The sequence below is a fragment of the Salvelinus fontinalis genome, chromosome 14 (genome assembly GCF_029448725.1).
Source record: "Salvelinus fontinalis isolate EN_2023a chromosome 14, ASM2944872v1, whole genome shotgun sequence".
Lineage (NCBI taxonomy): Eukaryota > Metazoa > Chordata > Actinopteri > Salmoniformes > Salmonidae > Salvelinus > Salvelinus fontinalis.
Genome location: NC_074678.1, coordinates 37,116,700 through 37,143,559, shown reverse-complemented (window position 1 = coordinate 37,143,559; position 26,860 = coordinate 37,116,700). Strand labels below are relative to the sequence as shown.

The window sequence follows — 26,860 nt, the reverse complement described above, 5'->3', positions numbered from 1 at the left end:
GTGTGTGTTTTGAGGGAGGGAGGGTGTGAGGGTAAAGGTTTAGTATCCTGCCCTTTTCTGTTTGTTTAATTTCATGACTGAGTGTGGGTGGGGGAATAAACGTTGCTGATTGATATCCTGTTGTGTAGTTTTTCTGCAGTTTTTTATGGTAGGGTAGACAGATGTGTTTTCTTTCTACTACATGTATTCGTAAGCCATTGTATTAAACAAACTTCAAATAACTTTTCTTAGGAGTGAATGGGCTGCACGTAGGCAGCTCGAGATAATTTAATTGACAGTTTTGGTTGCCTAGCGATGGACTTTAGCCCTGCTTCAGAAGCGGCATTTCTTTACCGAAAAGTTTAATGCCCATTCAGTGATGTTTCGAAACTATCTCCAGGTTTCGTGGGGGCATTCCTGGCGACATAGTGTAGGCTACCCTTTCAGACAAACAAATGCTGTAGCTGAGGCGCTTTCAAGGAGCCACAGTTTATATACCCATATGAACAAATGTATATAAGCCTAGGCTACAATATTCTGCCCATATGAAGGAATGTATATACAATATTTGTAGCCATACATGATTTAATGAAAATCTATATACATACACCTTTAATAACAGACTCATGAACACAATCATGCAATAAGCTACAGCTGGCTTCACAGCTTCCCTAGGAAACTTGATGTATTGTAGCCTCATGCAAACAAAAGAGTAGCAGAGAATGAGTTCACTTCTGCTGCAGTGTTTGTGGTAAAATATTATGCGTTGTGTCAGTGCTTCAGGTGGAGGGAGGGTTAATGTGACTACTCTTTGTTTTCTTTGTACCCCTCTGTCACTATAAATGAAATTAAAAGTTGATTAAAATACTAAACAATTGAATGTTCATGATTTAACGCGAGGGAAAGACGGTAAGATGTACGTTGACCTTTCTTCTGAGGGGTTCGCAGGACTTTAAAAAAAATCACGGCAATTATGATTATTGCAGCAAATACAAGTACAGGCTTTGTCGCTGGCAATACCTTTCAGATATAAAGAAAATTCACCACACCACAGATGTCTTTGAAAGGAAAGAGTTCCTCACAGAGCAGAGCTAGAGTCTTAACACAAAACATCCTGAAAACACTGTCGTTGCAGCAGACCATACATAATATGTGATTACCTAGTGATGCAAATAAATCACCTGCACAATAGAGTCTAAATGGGATCTTATTCCTTCTAATTCTAGCTATACATCCACACAGAAGTATTGATCCTTTGGCTGAGGCAGCTCTTTTCATTACAGTGGTGGGGTCTCCGTAGAGAGAGCAAGGAGAGAGGACAGAGAAATTCATAGTCAAGTCCTTCAATTTAGGCCACTCCACAGTAAGTCACTTTTCTGTATATGATGATGTCATACTACTTAGTGTACCTTAAAAGGGGCAAACTGCTGTTCAAATAATAACAAAGGATCTTCCCTGCCACTGTTTAGGTAAAAGCTGAAGGATGGGGATGGAGGATTGTAACCACTTTCAAATTCATAGAAAGCTCTGGATGCAAGGATTGACCATCCATGTCATCAAAATTGTAGTTTTAACCATGTTTTGAGGCCATACAGTGTTTGTCTACATTGACATGGTTCACAAACAAATGAAGTCGGTTAAGATGGCGTCTCATGGAGACATAACATGCACAGTTTGAGCTGTTCCAGGAAGTTACGTTCAGTGCTGAGTGCTGCCACCTCTCATTGAGTAACACAAGTTAAATGCTGACTGGGGTACTGCAGGCTGCCATTAGCAACTAAATTATCCTAACAAGATGCCGCCGATATACATGGTCGCACTGTTCATGGCTCCTAAGCAACTTATGCAGTATTATTTTTTATTTTGGCGGGGGTTATTATTACAGCCGGAAATAACTTTTGGATATTAGAGCGGCAGTAAATCACCAGCATTTCGACCAGAAATATGACTTTCCTTAATTGGACCCTTTCTTCGTACCCCCCAAGGCAATTCCACTTATCCCAGAGACTGATCCAAGACGCAGCTGGCGGAGCAGAGGTATTCGGAGTGGACTCTACCACCCACCGCTTCCAAGTATATTACTAGCTAATGTTCAATCTCTGGACAATAAAGTAGACAAGCTCAGGGCGAGGATCTCCTTCCAGAGAGTCAGGGACTGTAACATACTGTTTCACAGAATTATGGCTCTTTCTGGATATACTGTCCCCGTCCATACAGTCAGCTGGGTTCTCAGTACATAGCGTAGACAGGTATAAAGAGCTCTCCGGGAAAAAGAAAGGTGGAGGTGTATGTTTCATGATTAACTACTCATGGTGTGATATTAGTAATGTACAGGAACTCAAGTCCTTTTGTTCACCAACCTAGAATAGCTCACAATCAAATGCCAACCGCATTACCTCCCAAGATAATTATCTTCGGTCATCGTCACAGCTGTGTATATTCCCCCTCAAGCCGATACCACAACGGCTAAAGAAATTACACTGTGCAAACCCTGGATAGATGGCAGCATTCACAGAAAACTAAAAGCACGAACCACCGCATTTAACCTGTTGGGGATGGGGGCGCTGTTTAGACTATTTATGCTAATGTGGCTAATTTTTTAAACGGCTTCCCACAAAATCCTTGATCGTACAATATGCATATTATTATTATTATTGGATAGAAAACAGTCTATAGTTTCTATAGGAGTTGAAATTTTGTCTCTAAGTGGAACAGAGCCCATTCTACAGCAATTTCCCTGACATGGAGTCAGATTTGAGAAATGTTGGCCACTTTTCTGAAGTCAGTTAAAAGGGCACTGTCGTTGCTATGACTATACGGACACTTCTTACGTCTTCCCCTGGATGCCTTTACGTGATGACGATTCCAACGGGCTCGATTGCGCGTTCACAGGCCCTACAAATGAAAAAACTCTGAAGCTAGTCATTCTTTGGGAGCTGCGTAACGCGCGTGGAAGACACCGACCCTCTCCTGTTCCAAGCGTTAGTTTAGCCTGTTATATTTCTCCGGTCATCTTTTCACTCGTTATAGGAGTTACAAACATCATAAAGTAGTTAATTTAAAGCGTTTTATAGCAATTTATATCCGTTTAGTGCGATTTTGGGACATTTATTTTTGCAACGATGTGAAAAGTTGGGCATGCTTTTCAGTTCATCCCGAACTCAGTTGACATTTCCACATGGCAAGAGGACAGCTTTCCACCAAAAGACGATTTCTCCCAAGAAAGGATCCTTTGCCCAAGATACTGATGGAAGAACAGCTCAAGGTAGGACATTTTTATTATGATAAATCGTGTTTCTGTCGAAACATTTTAGTGGCTTAGGACGCCATGTTTTTTGACGTAGCTTCGCTTGGCGCAAACTGTATTGAAAAGTAAGGATAAATTAAAAAATGTAATAACGCAATTGTATTAAGAATTAAATTGTCTATCAATCCCTGTCCACCCTATATTTTTTAGTCACGTTTATGAGTATTTATGTATAAGAGTAGATCACTGTCTAAGTGGCGCAAGGACGTTTTCTTTACCAGCTTGTCTACATTTCACATTGTCTAACCATGATTTTGGTGGCTAAATATAAACATTTTCGATCAAACTGTATATGCATGTTGTAATGTGATGTTACAGGAGTGTCATCGGAAGAATTCTGAGAAGGTTAGTGAAAAAATTAATATCTTTTGGCGATGTTGACTTTTATCGCTCACTTTGGCTAGAATCAATGCTGGGCTGCTAATTGCTATGTGCTAAGCTAATATAACGATTTATTGTGTTTTCGCTGTAAGACACTTAGAAAATCTGAAATATTGTCTGTATTCACAGGATCTGTGTCTTTCGATTCGTGTATGCTGTGTATTTTTACGAAATGTTTGATGATTAGTAGTTAGGTAAACACGTTGCTCATTGTAATTATTCTAGTCCATTTGTGATGGTGGGTGCAATTGTAAACTATGCCATATACCTGAAATATGCACTTTTTTCTAACAAAACCTATCCCATACCATAAATATGTTATCAGACTGTCATCTAATGAGTTTTTTTGTTGGTTAGGGGCTATAAATATCTTAGTTTAGCCGAATTGGTGATGGCTACTGGTGTTGGTGGACAAATAAAAGATGGTGGATTATGCTAATGTGTTTTTAGGTAATAGATGTACATCTTTACATATTGTGTCTTCCCTGTAAAACATTTTAAAAATCGGAAATGTTGACTGGATTCATAAGATCTGTGTCTTTCATTAGCTGTATTGGACTTTAATGTGTGAAAGTTAAATATTTAAAAAAAATATTTTTTTTGAATTTCGCGGCACTGGTTTTTCAGTGGGGGGGGGGGGGGGGGGGGGGTGCCGCTAGCGCCACGCTGATCCTAGACAGGTTAACCATAGCAAGGTGACTGGGAATATGGTTGAGTACAAACAGTCCAGGTATGACCTCTGTAAGGCAAATAAACAGGCAAAACGTCAGTACAGAGACATAGTGGAGTCGCAATTCAACGGTTTCAGACGGGACGTATGTGGCAGAGACTCCAGACAATCACAGATTATAAAGGGAAAACCAGCCACGTCGCGGACACCAACGTCTAGCTCCCGGACAAGCTAAACACCTTCTTCGCCTGCTTCGAGAGAAACACAGTGCCGCCGACGCGGGCCACCGTAGACTGTGAGCTCTCGTTCTCTGTGGCTGACGTGAGTAAGACATTTAAGCGTGTTAACCCTCGCAAGGCTGCCGGCCCAGAAGGCATCCATAGCCTCATCCAAAGAGAAGGCGCAGACCAGCTGGCTTGAGTGTTTACGGACATATTCAATCTCTCCCTATTCCAGTCTGTTGTCCCCACTTGCTTCAAGATGTCCACCATTGTTCCTGTACCCAAGAAAGTGAAAGTAACTTAACTAAATTTCTATCACACCACATCACTCACTTCTGTCATTATGAAGTGCTTTGAGAGGCTAGTTAAGGACCATATCACCTCCATTTTACCAGACACCCTAGACCCACTGCAATTTGCATACCAGCCCAATAGACGCCATCGCACTGCCCTATCCCATCTGGACAAGAGGAATATATATATGTGTGTGTGTGTGTATGTATACATATGCATATATACATATACATATATACATATACATACATATATATATATACACATATATATATATACACACACCCACACACCCACACACACATATATATATATATATATATGCATACACACATATACACATACATATAAATATATGTGTATGTATATGTGTATATATATATATATATATGAATGTATATATATATATGTACACATATATATACATACACATATACATATATACACACACATATATATACATATACATATATATATACACATATACATATATATATACACACATACATATACATACACACCCACAAACACCCATATATATATATATACACATATATACATATACATATATATACATACATATATATAGATATACACATATATACATATATATACACACACACATATACATATATATATATATACAGTATATACATACACATATATGTATGTGTATGTATGTGTATATATATATATATATATATATATATATATATATATATATATATATATGTGTGTGTGTGTGTGTGTGTGTGTGTGTATATATATATATATATATATTATATATACATACAGTGGGGAGAACAAGTATTTGATACACTGCCGATTTTGCAGGTTTTCCTACTTACAAAGCATGTAGAGGTCTGTCATTTTTATCATAGGGACACTTCAACTGTGAGAGACGGAATCTAAAACAAAAATCCAGAAAATCACATTGTATGATTTTTAAGTAATTCATTTGCATTTTATTGCATGACATAAGTATTTGATCACCTACCAACCAGTAAGAATTCCGGCTCTCACAGACCTGTTAGTTTTTCTTTAAGAAGCCCTCCTGTGCTCCACTCAATACCTGTACTAACTGCACCTGTTTGAACTATACAAATGCCTGAAGGTACCACGTTCATCTGTACAACAATAGTACACAAGTATAAACACCATGGGACCACGCAGACGTCATACCGCTCAGGAAGGAGACACGTTCTGTCTCCTAGAGATGAACGTACTTTGGTGTGAAAAGTGCAAATCAAACCCAGAACAACAGCAAAGGACCTTGTGAAGATGCTGGAGGAAACAGGTACTAAAGTAGCTATATCCACAGTAAAACGAGCCCTATATCAACATAACCTGAAAGGCCGCTCAGCAAGGAAGATCCGCCATAGAAAAGTCAGACTACGGTTTGCAACGGCACATGGGGACAAAGATCATACTTTTTGGAGAAATGTCCTCTGGTCTGATGAAACAAAAATATAACTGTTTGGCCATAATGACCATCGTTATGTTTAGAGGAAAAAGGGGGAGGCTTGCAAGCTGAAGAACACCATCCCAACCGTGAAGCACGGGTGGCAGCATCATGTTGTGGGGGTGCTTTGCTGCAGGAGGGACTGGTGCACTTCACAAAATAGATGGCATCATGAGGGAGGAAAATTATGTGGATATATTGAAGCAACATCTCAAGACATCAGTCAGGAAGTTAAAGCTTAGTCGCAAATGGGTCTTCCAAATGGACAATGACCCCAAGCATACTTCCAAAGTTGTGGCAAAATGGCTTAAGAACAACAAAGTCAAGGTATTGGAGTGGCCATCACAAAGCTCTGACCTCAATCCCATAGAAAATGTGTGGGCAGAACTGAAAAATCGGCCTACAAATCTGACTCAGTTACACCAGCTCTGTCAGGAGGAATGGGCCAAAATTCACCCAACTTATTGTGGGAAGCTTGTGGAAGGCGACCCGAAACGTTTAACCCAAGTTAAAAAATTTAACAGGCAATGCTACCAAATACTAATTGAGTGTATGTAAACTTCTGACCCACTGGGAATGTGATGAAAGCTGAAATAAATCCTTCTCTCTACTATTATTCTGACATTTCACATTCATAAATAAATTGGTGATCCTAACTGACCTAAGACACATAATTTTTTCTAGGATTAAATGTCAGGAATTGTGAAAAACTGAGTTTAAATGTATTTGGCTAAGGTGTATGTAAACTTCTGACTTCAACTGTATATGTATGTGGTAGTCGTCATTCTCCCCTGGCTAAACCACACCAGCAACAGAACAATCAAACGTCATCATACCAACAACCAATGCTAATTACCATAAAATGCCTGGATACCCTCACTCTTACTACCAGTCTCTCCCTATCTAGTGAGCAGGGCAGAGTGTGAGCTGTGTCTGGGGTGTCATTAGGTCACTGTGGGCGAGACAGACAGAGAGAGTACGTGGCTGGCCGAGCGGCACGTAGGCACACGGACACAGACCCACCTTATCACTGCCAAGCTGACTGACTGGCTGGCCCTCGCCTGGCCTGGTTGAATGTTGTTTTAGTTTATGTCCGCTGCTGCCTAATCAGCATCCCTCATCACCAGGGCTGGCTGGGAGGGGTGAATGGGGGGGGGGTCTCAGGTCTGAGACAGACGTGAAACACAAAACATGGGCCAAGGGAGCTGAGGGGATATACCTTCCCTTTCAGAGGAGGACATCCGGACAGTGACTCAGGGGCGACGACTCACTGGTGGCAGCGGCCCCAATAGTCTTATACTAATTATAATGGGCTAAATGTAGTTACAAAAGTTCAATCAGTAAGGCTGGTCTGAATGGATTGTCACTTCATTCATCTAGTAGACTCTATAACTCACATCACTTCCTATCTCACTCATCAGCATAGCAGGTATTTATATCGTAGGAGTTTTAACGATACTTCATCAGCGTAGCAGGTTTTTATAGTGTATATAACGTTACCCCATCAGCATAGCAGGTATTGATATGGGAGTGTCCATGTCACCCCATCAGCATAGCAGATATTTATATGGTTGTGTTAATAATTTTACCACACCAGGATAGCGTCACGTCTCTCCACTTTACCATTAGCAAGCGTGTGGAATGTCATTCACCTATTTAACTTCAGCCAATGAGCATGGAACACGAAGGCAATTCTATGGCCTCACTCGTGCAATAATCACTTCCCTTTCTGTCAACCATTTGGCATAAATCTAGGGGACCATTTATGTCAACTCACCCATTGTCTCTCACTTGATGTTTTGCAGCAACCGTCTGCCATTGACCTTCCACCTCCCCATCACCACAATAACTTGAAGGCCTGTCATCGGAACCCCGATCTCCAAGCAGGGGGGTGTTTCGATGCTTAGCTGCCCAGCCTAGGGCAACCTGTCATCAGTTCTGAGGAGCATTACTCTGAGACGAGGCCTACCCCAAACTATTCAAAACTCTGTATTCTGTCTCTATTATCATTCAGTTAAGTCTGTACTCGATTGAACAGATGTATGTTATGGTGGCATCACACCATACCTCTTCCAGTAAGACTGAGCAGTGAGCCCACCTCTTCACAGAAACCTTGTGTATACTGTTTACTCCCAGAGTGGATCTGGTTCTTGTGGAGCCACTCTCTACTCAACCTCTACCACAGTCTACACTGAAGAACACTCTGTAACACTGTTACAGCCTTACAGTTTTTCCTGACTACTTGGTTAGGTCATGTGGTCTGGAAAAACTCCTGCCCAAATGCATATAGAATCATAGAATTATGAATTAAAATACTAGAATGGACATGAACCTTCTTATAATGGGATAAAGGTCAGGCATGTTGGTCAGGGAGATGGTTTGCCAGTGCTGTGATAAGATAGGGTAAAATAATGAAGTTGAAGAATGTATCTGCAATGTATGTGTGTTAGCTAGCTAGTCAGACAGTTTTAGAGGAATGATAAATGCCAATATGCCAACATTCAATTTAAACAATGCAGTCAATCCACAGCCATACACCACACCAATCAGTTGATGATAGGACTTAGACAAGTTGTAAATGCAACAAGTATCATATAATAGCACTCACAGCTTTCCAAGAAAACACAAATTGATACTTTGTGGACTGTTTACATACGTTTTAAAGGCTATTTATACAGAAAATGTGTATAAAACCTGTATAAACTGTGTTTATAATTACAGTGCATTCGGAAAGTATTCAGACCCCTTGACTTTTTCCACATTTTGTTATGTTACAGCCTTATTCTAAAATGGATTAAATCTTTTTTTTGTCCTCATCAATCTACACACAATAGCCCATAATGACAAAGCAAAAACAGGTTTTTTGGAAATTTTTGCAAATATATTACAAACATAGACAGGTGTGTGCCTATCCAAATTATGTCCAGTCAATTGAATTTACCACAGGTGGCCTCTAAGTTGTAGAAACATCTCAAGAATGATCAATGGAAACAGGATGCACCAGAGTTCAATTTCTTGTCTCACAGCAAAGGGTCTGAATACTTAGATAAATATAGTATCTGTTTTAATTTTTTATAAATTTGCAAACATTTCTTAAAACCTGTTTTTGCTTTGTCAGTATGGGGTATTGTGTGTAGATTGATGAGGAAAGTGTTTTATTTAATCCATTTTAGATTAAGTCTGTAAGGTAACACCGGCTCCGATGCTCGTCGTATGTGGCACGGCCTGCAAACTATTACAGACTACAAAGGGAAGCACAGCCGCGAGCTGCCCAGTGACACGAGCCTACCAGACGAGCTAAATCACTTCTATGCTCGCTTCGAGGCAAGCAACAGTGAGGCATGCATGAGAGCATCAGCTGTTCTGGACGACTGCGTGATCACGATCTCCGTAGCCGACTTGAGTAAGACCTTTAAACAGGTCAACATTCACAAGGCTGCAGGGCCAGACGGATTACCAGGACGGGTGCTCCGGGCATGTGCTGACCAACTGGCAGGTGTCTTCACTGACATTTTCAACATGTCCCTGATTGAGTCTGTAATTGTTTCAAGCAGACCACCATAGTCCCTGTGCCCAAGAACACTCAGGTAACCTGCCTAAATGACTACAGACCCGTAGTACTCAGGTCCGTAGTCATGAAGTGCTTTGAAAGGCTGGTCATGGCTCACATTAACACCATCATCCCAGAAACCCTATGTTATAGCATAGCTTCCGTCCCTCTCCTCGACCCTACCTGGGCTCGAACCAGGGACCCTCTGGACACATCAACAACTGCCTCCCACGAAGTCGTTACCAATTGCTCCACAAAAGCCGCAGCCCTTACAGGGCAAGGGGAACAACTACTTCAAGGTCTCATGTTATGTGGTTCCATGTTGTTGTTATGTTGTTCTGTGCTATGTTGTTGTTCTGTGTTGTTGTTATGTGGTTCTATGCTGTGCTGTTGTTATGTTGATCTGTGCTATGCTGTACCGTGCGCAGTTGTGTGGTGAGGTTCCTTGTGGAGCCACTGGGGAGTGTGAATATGGGTCACTCCTACACATACCGCACAGCACACATCAAAGGCCAGAACATTGTGTCGGAGCTCCCCTCTGGCGAAGAACAGCAGAAGATAACAGAGGGACACATACACCCCCCTTCCCGACAGCCCCTGCACCTTCCCGACAGCCCCTGCTCCTTCCTGACAGCCCCTGCTCCTTCCTGACAGCACCTGCTCCTCCCTGACAGCCCCGGCTCCTTCCTGACAGCCCCTGCTCCTTCCCGACAGACGCTGCTCCTTCCTGACAGCCCCTGCTCCTTTCCGACACCCCCGCTCCTTCCCGACAGCCCCTGCTCCTTCCCGACAGCCCCTGCTCCTCCCTGACAGCACCTGCTCCTCCCCGACAGACCCTGCTCCTTCCCCACAGCCCCTGCTCCTTCCCGACAGCCCCTGCTCCTTCCCGACAGCCCCTGCTCCTTCCCGACAGCCCCGGCTCCTTCCCGACAGCCCCTGCTCCTTCCCGACAGCCCGGCTCCTTCCCGACAGCCCCTGCTCCTTCCCGACAGCCCCTGCTCCTTCCCGACAGCACCTGCTCCTTCCCGACAGCCCGGCTCCTTCCCGACAGCCCCTGCTCCTTCCCGACAGCCCCTGCTCCTTCCCGACAGCCCCTGCTCCTTCCCGACAGCCCCTGCTCCTCCCTGACAGCACCTGCTCCTCCCCGACAGACCCTGCTCCTTCCCCACAGCCCCTGCTCCTTCCCGACAGCCCCTGCTCCTTCCCGACAGCCCCTGCTCCTTCCCGACAGCCCCGGCTCCTTCCAGACAGCCCCTGCTCCTTCCCGACAGCCCGGCTCCTTCCCGACAGCCCCTGCTCCTTCCCGACAGCCCCTGCTCCTTCCCGACAGCACCTGCTCCTTCCCGACAGCCCGGCTCCTTCCCGACAGTTCCTGCTCCTTCCCGACAGCCCCTGCTCCTTCCCGACAGCCCCTGCTCCTTCCCGACAGCCCCTGCGCCTCCCTGACAGCCCCGGCTCCTTCCTGACAGCCCCTGCTCCTTCCCGACAGCCCCTGCTCCTTCCTGACAGTCCCTGCGCCGCCTATTCTTACTCATCAGTGAGTTATTTCACATCAGCTGAGATGTGTCATGTAATATAGCATATGTTTTCCCTCCCTGACTCCCCACGCAGAGCCTCAGCTTCCCTACGCACTGCTAAAACAGCTCAGCGCCATCCTTTACAAAGCTCTACATGCCCGGGGAAAGCACTCAGCTATGACATTTACAGACTCACACCATGAGTCTGAAGCTAACTTTAAATGTTAGGGTTAGGGGTTAGAAGAGGGAGACTGACAGCCTTTGTACAGGAAAGCCTATAGAATAAAGACATGACCTACGCAGTGCGCACACACCAGCATGAGTGCTGCCTGGCACTCCGTTCCTCTTCCAGAATCTACTGTCTCTTCCTGCTACCAACCATAGATTGATTATTCATAGGTATGACTCCCTTCCTTGCGGAGGAGCCAGTGTGTGTGTGTGTGTGTGTGTGTGTGTGTGTGTGTGTGTGTGTGTGTGTGTGTGTGTGTGTGTGTGTGTGTGTGTGTGTGTGTGTGTGTGTGTGTGTGTGTGTGTGTGTGTGTGTGTGTGTGTGTGTGTGTGTGCGTACTGAACATTAGTTGGGAGGATCAACAGCTTCCTGACCTAGGCCAACATCCCCAACGTAGAATCCCAAATCATCCGACACCAACTCTGGCAGAAAGGACACTGTGTCCGCATGCCTGACTCAAGGCTGCTCTAACTGGAAGAAGGGAACAGAATGCAAGGGGGGCAAAAGAAAAGGTACAAAGACACCCTTAAAATCAACCTCAGAAAATGCAACATAAACACAACTGGGAACTCCTTGCCACAGAGGATACACACTAATTACATCAGACTAAGAGGACATCTGCACCACTCTTGCCAATTCAAAACAACAGAAGTGCAAAGACCAACCCACCAAGAAATGCACTGGCCTCCAACCTGGCTGCGTTTGTAGCTCCAGGATCAGCCTGCTCAGATAACAAGCAATTCTGCATGCAGAGACTCACACTCTTTCTCTCCCTCTCCCTCCAACTAAACATTAGGACCAGCACAACCCCTGTGACCGATCACCATGCATATTCAAGTGGGCGAGTGTGTTACAGAGAGGAATGAGAAGTATGGAGACACACACACACACACACACACACACACCTCAGAGTTAGGAAAGATATAAACGAACCTGCTATGACATTTCAATCCGACACTGTGAAGCAGGCCCTGACTCAACAGATATTATGTAATCCACTCAGCCTAATCAATCAGGCTGTCTGTCGCTTAGCTAACTATAGCTCATTTCCAAAATGGAAATTATTATTTCTCAATTGTATCAGACAGACGTCTCAAATTGACCACCTCAGCCTCAATCAGCCTCAGTAAACGACCATTCTGCCCTTTCAGAAAAGCTGGTCTCCTTTCTCTCTATTTCCCTCCCAGCTCTCTCCTTCCGTCTCTGTTCTAACGGTGGTGTGCGATTCCAGAAGGCTCTTTCATGTGGTCAATATCAGAGTTGCGTAATAAACTTTGACCAGCTGCTAGATTTTCTCAAGTATGTGTGTGTGTGTGTGTGTGTGTGTGTGTGTGTGTGTGTGTGTGTGTGTGTGTGTGTGTGTGTGTGTGTGTGTGTGTGTGTGTGTGTGTGTGTGTGTTAGAGGTCGACCGATTATGATTATTCAACGCCAATAAAAAAACCGATTAATTTTTTTGTTTATTTATTTGTAATAATGACAATTACAACAACACTGAATGAACACTTATCTTAACTTAATATAATACATCAATAAAATAAATGTCGCCTCAAATAAATAATGAAACATGTTCAATTTGGTTAAAATAATGCAAAAATAAAGTGTTGGAGAAGAAAGTAAAAGTGCAATATGTGCTGTGCCATGTAAGAAAGCTAACGTTTCTGTTCCTTGCTCAGAACATGAGAACATATGAAAGCTGGTGGTTCCTTTTAACATGAGTCTTCAATATTCCCAGGTAAGAAGTTTTAGGTTGTAGTTATTATAGGAATTATAGGACTATTTCTCTCTATACGATTTGTATTTCATATACCTTTGACTATTGGATGTTCTTATAGGCACTTCAGTATTGCCAGTGTAACAGTATAGCTTCCATCACTCTCCTCGCCGCAACCTGGGCTCGAACCAGGAACACATCGACAACAGCCACCCTCGAAGCAGCGTTACCCATGCAGAGCAAGGGGAACAACTACTCCAAGTCTCAGAGCGAGTGATGTTTGAAACGCTATTAGCGCGCAACCCGCTAACTTGCTAGCCATTTCACACCGGTTACACCAGCCTAATCTCGGGAGTTGATAGGCCTGAAGTCATAAACAGCGCAATGCTTGAAGCACAGCGAAGAGCTGCTGGCAAAACGCACGAAAGTGCTGTTTGAATGAATGCTTACGAGCATGCTGGTGCCTACCGTCGCTCAATCAGACTGCTCTATAAAATCATAGACTTAATTAGAACATAATAACACACAGAAATACGAGCCTTAGGTCATTAATATGGTCGAATCCGGAAACTATCATCTCGAAAACAAAACGTTTATTCTTTCAGGGAAATATGGAAACGTTCCGTATTTTATCTAACGGGTGGCATCCATAAGTCTAAATATTCCCGTTACATTGCACAACCTTCAATGTTATGTCATAATTACGTAAATTTCTGGCAAATTAGTTCGCAATGAGCCAGGCGGCCCAAAATATTGCATATACTCTGACTCTGCGTGCAATGAACGCAAGAGAAGTGACACAATTTCACCTGGTTAATATTGCCTGCTAACCTGGATATATTTTAACTAAATACGCAGGTTTAAAAATATATACTTCTGTGTATTATTTTAAGAAAGGCAGTGATGTTTATGGTTAGGTACACGTTGGAGCAACGACAGTCCTTTTTTTGCGAATGAGCACTGCATCGATTATATGCAACGCAGGACACGCTAGATAAACTAGTAATATCATCAACCATGTGTAGTTAACTAGTGATTATGATTGATTGATTGATTGATTGTTTTTTATAAGATACGTTTAATGCTAGCTAGCAACTTACCTTGGCTTCTTACTGCATTTGCGTAACAGGCGGGCTCCTCGTGAGGGAGGTGGTTAGAGCGTTGGACTAGTTAACCATAAGGTTGCAAGATTGAATCCCTGAGCTGACAAGGTAAAAATCTGTCATTCTGCCCCTGAACAAGGCAGTTAACCCACTGTTCCTAGGCCGTCATTGAAAATAAGAATGTGTTCTTAACTGACTTGGCTAGTTAAATAAAGGTGTAAAAAAAATTATAATAATTGGCTAAATCGGAGTCCAAAATTACCAATTTCCGATTGTTATGAAAACTTGAAATCGTCCCTAATAAATCGTCCATTCCAATTAATCGGTCGACCTCTAGTGTGTGTGTGTGTAGTGGGTGTGTACTGTGTGTATGTAGTGAGCCTGGCCAGTGGAGGGCTGTGGTGGTTGTGATGCCTGCCAGGGGGCCAGAGCGGAGCCAGGCCTTGCTAAGTCAAGGGCCTCAGCTCTGGCCCTCCACACAACCCATAGTCGACGCGTCAGAAACTACTTCTGAAACATGTTCCACTACGGAGTAGAGAGAGGCGGGGGGACCTTCACCCATGACGTCTGTCTGACTATATCTGTCCTGGGCTGGCATCAGGGTTTACTTCATTTCTGGGTGGAAACATCATGAAAAGTAATGTAGGAAGTTCCTCTATATGTCCTACAACAGCTGATAACTGTACTCTAGTTCACATCAAAACTAGTTAGGCTTCCATGACGACCAAGGAGGAGCTGCGTCATTTCAGAGAATAGAAAATTATCCCTGGAAAGCATATGATTGAAATGTGACCAACAAGCTCACTCCTTCAAATAAAATGACCAGTGGGCCGTCTATTGAGGAACCCTGCCCTAGACTTCATTATTACCATTATGGAAATAATATGTTGTACTCCATTCCACTGAAACTACTGAAAAATCACCTGGACAGGCAGAGAGTATCTATAGCTTTATGTATTTGTACTTATTGACAATGGAAGTTATATGTCTACTTCTACATTGGCCAAGGCTCTCTCTTTTACTGGGTCCTACCCTAAACTGTCAGCTTGGGAACTTGCAACATTGTATCAACTAACCTATTCCAGCCCTCACATCAGTGAGCTCTGGACAGACACAGCTGTTTTTATGCAAAGGGAAATGTATTCAGGTAAACTATTTTATGACGTTACCACTGGATATATAGGATCCTCAGAGCATGACATTTTGTTCTTTCACACCGAGGCCTGGTCATTATCTTGGAGGATATTGTTGGAAAGATTTGTCAAATACTGTTAGGAAATATTACCATTCACAATTTGGATAAAAAAAATAGAAAATTACTGAGAAGCCCAGTTTATTTGTGGCGGTGAGTTAAGACAATCAGAAATCCGACATCCAGTTAGCTTATCCGTGCTCAGGCGCGCGCAATCCGTCAACATTAAGACCACAGAGAAACCAGACACATGCTCATTGCTCACATGGAGCGCGCCAAACTAAATAGAATGAAAAAATTAACAAAACTCAGAAATTATGGTATGAAATATTAGGTTGTGAACTCTGCAAACAACATTTCCACTCTGACTTCACGGTAAATTTCACAGTAAATGACTGTGGGCCTAATCCGTCCATTCATGAACAGAATTTAATGTAACCCAATGACAATGAATGCGCAAGAATTGGTGAGAAACAGCTCAGCGCATTCAGAAGAGAGACAAGCCAATATCTTCACCACACCCCCCTCCCCTTATTCTTGTCTCAACATTTCAAACTCTACTCAAGACACATAATCTTAACATGTTTTAGATGCTTTTCACTGACAGCCGCATCTCAATAATCAGCTAGGCTGAAACAATCGACAGCTTTAAAAGAAGCTAATGATCCTGTGGTTGTCACGCTCTCTGTTGAAGTATTCTGAATTATGTTATTTATTCTGTATAGACAGGAGTAGTTATATCATTTTGGCAAATGGATTTAAATGTACTTTAGGTTGCAGTGACTACTGTTGCCAAATCTACTACTATTACACCCCCCTCACCCCCCCCCCCCCCCCCTCCACCCCCCTCGCCCCCCCCCCCCCCCCCCCCCCCTAAATGCCACCCTCAGCACCCCCCCCCTAATCTAATCTGGTGTAGTTACATCTGCATCGTGTCCAAAAACGACGTTTATAAATCGAAGATCATGTTCATGAATAATATTCTCTAGCAGAAGTAGCCTATAGGGGAAAGTGTGTCACTTTTTTTCTGGAGGTTCAGGTTGCAATGTGATGAAGTTATCTGTTGACTTTATAAGTGAGGTCATGCTGCTCCCAAAAGCTCCCTCCCTCCATCTCCCCTCGAGAAATTCAAAGTCATGATGGCTCTGCCATAAAATGTTCCTCGACCGTGGAGAAGAAACACAAACATTTTCACACCCAGTCGTACCCCGATGATGCAATAGTTTATAAACATGGAAGCGCGTTCAAAATAACTCTTACTCTACCTCCTAAAACGAGTTTAAACTGTCAAATATCATATTCACCTGTACGTGCGCCAGTCTTCTCTTTGCAGTAAATACGTGTATATTCGACAGAATTAGCATCTAGTCATGTTCAGGGACGCTGTCTCTGCCGCATATATTCGATAGGCATGTCGCAGTGCTAGTCACAAGTGAAGCAGCGCATGGGCCATGTGTTGTGTCCAGCACTGGCTTTTGCAGCAGAACTACACTCATTGTATTCTCTGGGCTTTTAAAGCAACGTTTCTGTAACGACGTAAGGATGGCAAAAATGAATTATGCATTGCATAATGATAAAAACAAACAAAGAGATCAGATTAATGTGTATATCTTTTTTTGCATTAGAACAAGTTACTACATGTTTATAAAATAATCTATTACAATGCCCTATGTGACACCTCTGACAGTGCAGAAAGTCTGTAAGATTAGTTAGTAATAAGATGACTTCAATTGGTAGTTTGCTAATCACCCCCTTTTGCTTTCGAAACATCTTGGCACTCAGGTGATGTGAATCTGCATTGAATCTGACTGTAACACACACCACATCTTAGCCACTATTATTTGCTGTAACCATTGACCTGAAGTCTAACCGGGAAGAAACTAAAATACTGTACAGGCATCTGCTGTTGTGGCTTATATTGGTTAATTTCATACGAGGGGAAATCTATTCCATCTTTCAATTATTGTTATGTCTGATTCATGCGTCACACACAGCATACACTGTTCAATAATTTCCATACTTGCATAACTCAACATCTACTAATGCTATTTATAAAACAGAACTGTCTTACTGTTGTGGAATCCCCTGTCCTAACTTGCAAACCTATATCCCATGGCTACTGGAGTCTACTTATGGCCTACCATAGATCCTGCTTTACTGTGTATCTCTCTTATGGTAGCTGGCCACATGAAGCCCAATATCTTATTCATAACTAATCTCACCAGTGATTATAGAAATCTAGATGTGTTCAGATGTTATCCCATGGAGATGCATTCGGATGAAACTCAGCCCCCATCTGGCGCTGTTGTCATGCCAACGCCTCTGCAACAGGACCTAGGCAGATTTATGATACAGTTCACAGTGGATCTGAGGAAACACAACATTTTCTCTTTCAATCTCTCTCTCTCTCTCTCTCTCTCTCTCTCTCTCTCTCTCTCTCTCTCTCTCTCTCTCTCTCTCTCTCTCTCTCTCTCTCTCTCTCTCTCACACACACACACACACACACACACACACACACACACACACACACACACACACACACACACACACACACACACACACACACACACACACACAGAGAGAGAGAGATCGACTGGCGAGGAGGAAGGAGAAATCAGTGGATATGAACAGATCCCATTGGTCACACAGTTATCTTCTGAACACAGCTGTAGATTTAATCTCCGCTGAAACATACTTCTCCTCGGTTCAGAACAGAAGCACTCCAATGAGGAGGGAGACAGTAAGGGAGAGACAGAGAGGGAGAGACAGAGAGGGTGAGTCACAGCGAGAGAGACAGAGAGGGAGAGAGAGAGAGTGAGACAGAAAGGATGAGAGAGAGACAGAGAGGGAGAGACAGAGAGTGTGAGGCAGAGAGGGATAGACAGCGAGAGACAGAGAGAGAGAGGGAGAGAGAGAGACAGAGAGGGAGAGCGAGAGAGGGAGAGCGAGAGGGAGAGACAGAGAGGAGAGACAGAGAGGGAGAGACAGAGAGGAGAGACAGAGAGAGAGAGACAGCGAGGGAGACAGAGGGAGAGAGAGAAATGGAGAGAGGGAGGGAGAGAGGGAGAGACAGAGAGGGTGAGACAGAGAGGGAGAGACAGAGAGGAGAGATAGACAGAGAGGGAGAGATAGAGGGAGAGAGCGTGAGGGAGAGAGAGAGGGAGAGACAGAGAGAGAGAGACAGAGAGGGAGAGAGTGGGAGGCAGTGAGACTAGTCGTGGCCAAAAGTTTTGAGAATGACACAAATATTAATTTTCACAAACTTTGCTGCCTCAGTTTGTATGATGGCAATTTGCATACACTCCAGAATGTAATGAAGAGTGATCAGATGAATTGCAATTAATTTCAAAGTCCCTCTTTTCCATGCAAATGAACTGAATCCCCAAAAAACATTTCCACTGCATTTCAGCCCTGTCACAAAAGGACCAGATGACATCATGTCAGTGATTCTCTCATTAACACAGGTGTGAGTGTTGATGAGGACAAGGCTGGAGATAACTCTGTCATGCTGATTGAGTTTGAATAACAGACTGGAAGCTTCAAAAGGAGGGTGGTGCTTGGAATCATTGTTCTTCCTCTGTCAAACATGGTTACCTGCAAGTAAACACGTGCAGTCATCATTGCTTTGTACATAAAGGGCTTCACAGGCAAGGATATTGCTGCCAGTAAGATTGCACCTAAATCAACCATTTATCGGATCATCAAGAACTTCAAGGAGAGCGGTTCAATTGTTGTGAAGAAGGCTTCAGTGCGCCCAAGAAAGTCCAGCAAGCGCCAGGACCGTCTTCTAAAGTTGATTCAGCTGCGGGATCGAGGCACCACCAGTACAGAGCTTGCTCAGGAATGGCAGCAGGCAGGTGTGAGTGCATCTGCATGCACAGTGAGGCAAAATACTTTTGGAGGATGGCATGGTGTCAAGAAGGGCAGCAAAGAAGCCAATTCTTTCCAGGAAAAACATCAGGGACTGACTGATATTCTGGAAAAGGTACAGGGATTGGACTGCTGAGGACTGGGGTAAAGTCATTTTCTCTGATGAATCCCCTTTCCGATTGTTTGGGGCATCCGGAAAAAAGCTTGTCCGGAGAAGACAAGGTGAGCGCTACCATCAGTCCTGTGTCATGCCAACAGTAAAGCATCCTGAGACCATTCATGTATGGGGTTGCTTCTCAGCCAAGGGAGTGGGCTCACTCACAATTTTGCCTAAGAACACAGCCATGAATAAAGAATGGTACCAACACATCCTCCGAGAGCAACTTCTCCCAACCATCCAGGATCAGTTTGGTGACGAACAATGCCTTTTCCAGCATGATGGAGCACCTTGCTATAAGGCAAAAGTGATAAGAGGCTCGGGGAACAAAACATTGATATTTTGGGTCCATGGACAGAAAACTCCCCAGATCTTAATTCCATTGAGAACTTGTGGTCAATCCTCAAGAGGCGGGTGGACAAACAAAAACTCACAAATTCTGTCAAACTCCAAGCATTGATTATGCATCAGTCAGGATGTGGCCCAGAAGTTAATTGACAGCATGCCAGGGCAGATTGCAGAGGTCTTGAAAAAGAAGGGTCAACACTGCCAATATTGACTCTTTGCATCAACTTCATGTAGTTGTCAATAAAAGCCTTTGACACGTATGAAATGTTGTAATTATGCTTCCGTATTCCATAGTAACATCTGACAAAAATGTCTAAAGACACTGAAGCAGCAAACGTTGTGAAAATTAATATTTGTGTCATTCTCAAAACTTTTGGCCACGACTGTACAGTTTGATTGTGCTAATGTTGTCTCCCCTCTTCTCCTTTCCTCTCTGCTTTCTCCTGCCTCCCCCTTCCTCCCCTTGCTTTCTCCTGCCTCCCCCTGCAGGAGATATGTTCCGAATTCCAATTAGCTAGGTGGCTAACGCTAACATTAACAAGCTCTATGGATTAGGGTTTAAGGTTAGGGTTAAGGTTAACGTTAAGGTTAGGAGTTGGGTTAAAGGGTTAGGGGAAGGGTTAGCTAAAAGGGTTAAGGTTAGGGTTAGCGGAAGGGTTAGCTAACATGCTAAGTAGTTGCAAAGTAGCTAATTATCTAAAATGCTGAAGTTTATATTTTATTTGTAAACTTTTTTTTACCTTTATTTATCTAGTTGTTCTTAATGAGATTCGAACACACAACACTTGGGTTGCTAGACGTTGTCACGTTCCTGACCTGTTTTCTGTTGTGTGGTATGTGTTTAATTGGTCAGGGCGTGAGTTTTGGGTGGGTAGTCTATGTTATGTGTTTTCTATGTTGGGTTAATGGGTTGCCTGGTATGGCTCTCAATTAGAGGCAGGTATTTGGCGTTTCCTCTAATTGAGAGTCATATTAAGGTAGGTGTTTCACATTGTTTGTTGTGGGTGGTTGTCTTCCGTGTCTGTGTATGTTGCGCCACACGAAACTGTTTCGGTATGTTTGTTCGTTCGGTTTTTGTGTAGTCTGTTTTTCCCTGTTCGTGCGTTCTTCGTGGTACATGTAAGTGCTTACGTTCAGGTCAGTCTACGTTGTTTTGTTATTTTGTAAATCCTTCCAAGTGTTTGTTTTCGTGTTTCGTTGTTTGCTTTATTAAATCATTATGTATTCACAACCCGCTGCATTTTGGTCGAATCACTACTCCTCCTTCTCCTCCTTCTCCTGCTTCCCCTGATTTATCCTGCCTCTCCCCTGCCTCCCCCTGCTTTCTCCTGCTTCCCCTGATTTCTCCTTCCTCTCCCCTGCCTTCCCCTGCTTCCCCTGATTTCTCCTGCTACCCCTGATTTCTCCTGCTACCCCTGATTTCTCCTGCCTCTCCCCTGCCTCCCCCTGCTTTCTCCTGCTTCCCCTGATTTCTCATGCTTCCCCTGATTTCTCCTGCCTCTCCCCTGCCGCCCCCTGCTTTCTCCTGCTTCCCCTGCTTTCTCCTGCTTCCCCTGATTTCTCCTGCTTCCCCTGCTTTCTCCTGCCTTCTCCTGCCTCCCCTGATTTCTCCTGCCTCTCCCCTGCCTCCCCCTGCTCTCCCTGCCTCTAACAACTCCATAGAGCTGTGCTCCAACAGTTCCTCCCCCTGTCTCTATGGATGTTCTCGCTATCTGTTTTTATTTCACAGGAGCACTCAACTGCCTGAGGTGTAGACCCAGTCCATCTAAACAGCAGATGCTGAGGAGGTGGAGAATGGGAGGTCTTGCAATTCTTCAGCAGCACTGTGCCGTGCATCATACTAGACACTGTGAAAACATAACATAACTTCATCTCAGCGACCTGAAACACAGCAGCAGCGACATGTGTGTGTGTGTGTGTGTGTGTCTATGTTTGCATGCTCAAAGAATAGAGCTACAGTGCTATGAAAATGTTAATCATTTTCTCTTCTTTTGCATATTGTTGATACTGAATGTTATCAGATCTTCAACCAAAATCTAATATTAGATGAAGGGAACCTGAGTGAACAAATAACACAACAAATAGATCCTTAATTCATTTAATAAACTAAGTTGTGCAACACCCAATAACCCTGAGTGAAAAAGTAATTGCCCCCTTACACTCAATAACTGGTTGTGCCCCCTTCAGCTGAATGACTCCAACCAGATACTTCCTGTAGTTGTTGATCAGTCTCTCACATCGCTGTGGTGGAATTCTGGCCCCCTCTTGGCCCATGCAGAACTGTTTTAACTCGGCGACATTTGTGGATTTTCAAACATAAACTGCTTGTTTCAAGTCCTGCCACAACCTCTCAATTGGGATTAGGTCTGGGACTTTGACTAGGCCATTCCAAAACGTCAGATTTATTGCTGTTTAGCCATTTTCATGTAGACTTGATTGTGTGTTTTGGATCATTGTCTTGCTGCATGACCCAGATGCGCTTCAGCTTCAGCTCACAAACATAATTCTCTGATACAGAGCAGAATTCATGGTTCATTCTATTAACACAAGTCGTCCAGGTCCTGAGGCAGCAAAGCATCCCAAATCATCACATTTCCACCACCATGCTTGACCGTTGGTATAAGGCTCTTACTGTGGAATGCAGTGTTTGGTTTTGCCAGGCATAATGGGAACCATGTGGTACAAATAGTTATACTTTTGACTCATCTGTCCACAGAACATTCTTCCAAGAGTCTTGATGATCATCCAGGTGCTTCCAGGTGCGTTTTGGCAAACTTGAGTCAACTTTTTGGATGAGATGGGTCCCATTGTGTGGTATTAAGGAGGAGGAAGATGAGGATGAGGAAGAGGAGGCAGAAGAGAAGGAGGAAGAGGAGCAAGAGGAGAAGGAGCAGAAAGAGAAGGAGGAAGAGGAGGAAAAGGATTGGGGAAGAGGAGGAGGGCATCACATTGCCCTCTGCCAGGAAAATGTGCGAATGCAGCCTTTGATCCTGCTGGCCCCCAGCCTCAATAGTGTCTTTAAAACATGGCGGAGAACCATAACGCTATGATGATGCATGGACTGGGGCCTTACAAGAGGTCATGGGGATAATCTCAATTGCATATTCCTCTCGTCCTCTCTCCTTTCTCCTTGCCTTCTTCTCAAAACCCATTGGAGGAGAATGCCAGAGGTCCCTCAACTTTGACCTTCTCCTCCACTGGGTTTGAGGAGGCGAGGAGAGAGAAACATACAATTTAGATTCTCCCACAGAGAGGAGGAAGGAGGTTAGAGGTAGATGGGGGGTAGAGATTAACCTCCTGACCTGCTGCTTGGGGCAAGCGTCCCCTAACACTTCAGCTGCGAGACCTCTGTCACCCACCTGTTTCGGATTTTGCACATGACCAATTACGACGACCGGGTTTAATTTGGGCCTCTCAGGGCCACATTGACGTCAAAGACCCTGCAGAAGCACATGCACGCACACATAAACACACACACACACGCTCTCACTGTCAAACACTATGTTCCGACAACAAACATACACCCTCTCTGCAGATGTCCAGCTGCTACTGAGACATACACCCTCTCTGCAGATGTCCAGCTGGTGCTGAGACATACACCCTCTCTGCAGATGTCCAGCTGCTACTGAGACATACACCCTCTCTGCAGATGTCCAGCTGGTACTGAGACATACACCCTCTCTGCAGATGTCCAGCTGGTACTGAGACATACACCCTCTCTGCAGATGTCCAGCTGCTACTGAGACATACACCCTCTCTGCAGATGTCCAGCTGGTACTGAGACATACACCCTCTCTGCAGATGTCCAGCTGGTACTGAGACATACACCCTCTCTGCAGATGTCCAGCTGGTACTGAGACATACACCCTCTCTGCAGATGTCCAGCTGCTACTGAGACATACACCCTCTCTGCAGATGTCCAGCTGGTACTGAGACATACACCACATCTGGAGGAGATCAAAACTAAAGAGTCAAAGGAATGTACACTACTGTACTCTATTGACATATATATATATATATTGTATAAGCCAGCTAAATATGCTAGCTCAATACAATCTGTTCATCCTGTTTTTCATTACTTAAAGTCAACGATCAACAAAAAAATCACACACACACCCCCAAAGACTCCCACTGAGACACACACACCCAAAAACTCCCACTGAGAGTAGAGAAATCTAAGCATGATCCTCGTCACCATTTCCTGTTCTTGCTAAAAAAAGATGTAAGATGTTCTTCCCTGGCCACTGGGGAAAGGGTGATGGTCTATTTTACATCAATCTGCTGCTGGGAACCATTCTGGGTATTTTTGTCTTGTTAAGTTTTGTAAACATCTTCTCTCTGTGTGTGAAGGGAGACATCTGACATTTTATGTCAGTATTTCCTTAATCCGTGTGCTTAGCTCAATTTATAAAATGAGATATCAGTATCTTTATCTCTTTTTTCTTCGAGGCCATGGGGTAGGCGGACAGACAAGGCCATGGGGTAGGGTAGGGGGGTAGACAAGGCCATGGGGTACGGGGCCAGACAAGGCCATGGGGTAGGGTAGGGGGGTAGACAAGGCCATGGGGTAGGGTAGAGTAGGGGGGCAGACAAGGCCATGGGGTAGGGTAGGGGGTCAGACAAGGCCATGGGGTAGGGTAGGGTAGGGGGGCAGACAAGGCCATGGGGTAGGGTAGGGGGGCAGACAAGGCCATGGGGTAGGGTAGGGGGGTAGACAAAGCCATGGGGTAGGATAGGGTAGGGGGGGAGACACGGCCATGGGGTAGGGTAGGGTAGGGGGAAGACAAGGCCATGGGGTAGGGTAGGGGGACAGACAAGGCCATGAGGTAGGGTAGGGGGACAGACAAGGCCATGAGGTAGGGTAGAGGGGCAGACAAGGCCATGGGGTAGGGTAGGGGGGTAGACAAAGCCATGGGGTAGGGTAGGGTAGGGTAGGGGGCAGACAAGGCCGTAGGGTACGGGGCAGACAAGGCCATGGGGTAGGGTAGGGGGTAGACAAGGCCATGGGGTAGGACAGGGTAGGGGGGCAGACAAGCCATGGGGTAGGGTAGGGAGCAGACAAGGCCATGGGGTAGGGTAGGGAGCAGATAAGGCCATGAGTTAGGGTAGGGGGGCAGACAAGGCCATGGGGTAGGGTAGGGAGCAGACAAGGCCATGGGGTAGGCTAGGGTAGGGGGGCAGACAAGGCCATGAGGTAGGGTAGGGTAGGGTATGGGGGCAGACAAGGCCATGGGGTAGGCTAGGGTAGGGAGCAGACAAGGCCATGGGGTAGGGTAGGGAGCAGATAAGGCCATGAGTTAGGGTAGGGGGGCAGACAAGGCCATGGGGTAGGGTAGGGAGCAGACAAGGCCATGGGGTAGGCTAGGGTAGGGTATGGGGGCAGACAAGGCCATGGGGTAGAGTAGGGGGGCAGACAAGGTCATGAGGTAGGGTAGGGTAGGGTATGGGGGCAGACAAGGCCATGGGGTAGGGTAGTGGGGCAGACAAGGCCATGGGGTAGAGTAGGGGGGCAGACAAGGTCATGGGGCCTGGTAGGGGGCAGACCAGGCCATGGGGTAGTGTAGGGGGCAGACAAGGCCATGGGGCATGGTAGGGGGCAGACAAGGCCATGGGGCATGGTAGGGGGCAGGAAAGGTCATGGGGCAGGCAAGGTCATGGGGTAGGGTAGGGAGCAGACAAGGCCATGGGGTAGGGTAGGGAGCAGATAAGGCCATGGGGTAGGCTAGGGTAGGGGGCAGACAAGGCCATGAGGTAGGGTAGGGAGCAGACAAGGCCATGGGGTAGGCTAGGGTAGGGGGGCAGACAAGGCCATGAGGTAGGGTAGGGTAGGGTATGGGGGCAGACAAGGCCATGGGGTAGGGTAGTGGGGCAGACAAGGCCATGGGGTAGAGTAGGGTAGGGGGGCAGACAAGGTCATGGGGCCGGGTAGGGGGCAGACAAGGCCATGGGGTAGAGTAGGGTAGGGGGGCAGACAAGGTCATGGGGCCGGGTAGGGGGCAGACAAGGCCATGGGGTAGTGTAGGGGGGCAGACAAGGTCATGGGGCCGGGTAGGGGGCAGACAAGGCCATGGGGCATGGTAGGGGGCAGACAAGGCCATGGGGCATGGTAGGGGGCAGACAAGGCCATGGGGCATGGTAGGGGGCAGACAAGGCCATGGGGCATGGTAGGGAGCAGGCAAGGCCATGAGGCATGGTAGGGGGCAGGAAAGGTCATGGGGCAGGCAAGGTCATGGGAAAGTGTTGTCAACACAGGCCATTGATATGATTATCCTCTTTGAAGATTCATCCAAAGAGCGAGGTCAGGGCAGTGTGTGTGTGTGTGTGTGTGTGTGTGTGTGTGTGTGTGTGTGTGTGTGTGTGTGTGTGTGTGTGTGTGTGTGTGTGTGTGTGTGTGTGTGTGTGTGTGTGTGTGTGTGTGTGTGTGTGTTTGTGTAAACTGAAGTGCTTGAGGAAAGGCTTTCAAGAACTGAGACAGCCTCTACCAATAAAAGTCTACACATCTTTGGACTAGAGGTCGACCAATTATGATTTTTCAACGCCGATGCCGATACCGATTATTGGAGGACCAAAAAACCCCGATACCGATTAATCGGACGGTTTTTAAAATGTATGTGTAATAATGATAATTAAAATAATACTGAATGAACACTTATTTTAACTTAATATAATACATCAATAAACTAAATGTCGCCTCAAATAAATAATGAAACATGTTCAATTTGGTTTAAATAATGCAAAAACAAAGTGTTGGAAAAGAAAGTAAAAGTGCAATATGTGCCATGTAAGAAAGCTAACATTTAAGTTCCTTGCTCAGAACATGAGAACATATGAAAGCTGGTGGTTCCTTTTAACATGAGTCTTCAACATT

At 44.9% G+C, this 26,860-nt stretch overlaps 1 protein-coding gene across 1 annotated transcript in view; it reads right to left on the bottom strand.

Annotated features, from left to right (window-relative positions):
• Window positions 1–17,049, bottom strand: part of sgip1a (SH3GL interacting endocytic adaptor 1a) — a 126,036-nt gene extending 108,987 nt beyond the window's left edge. Inside the window, exon 1 of the mRNA XM_055861621.1 lies at window positions 16,922–17,049. The gene's annotated coding sequence lies outside the window, so the exon portion shown is untranslated. The remainder of the gene's footprint in view (window positions 1–16,921) is intronic.
• Window positions 17,050–26,860: the final 9,811 nt, after the last annotated feature.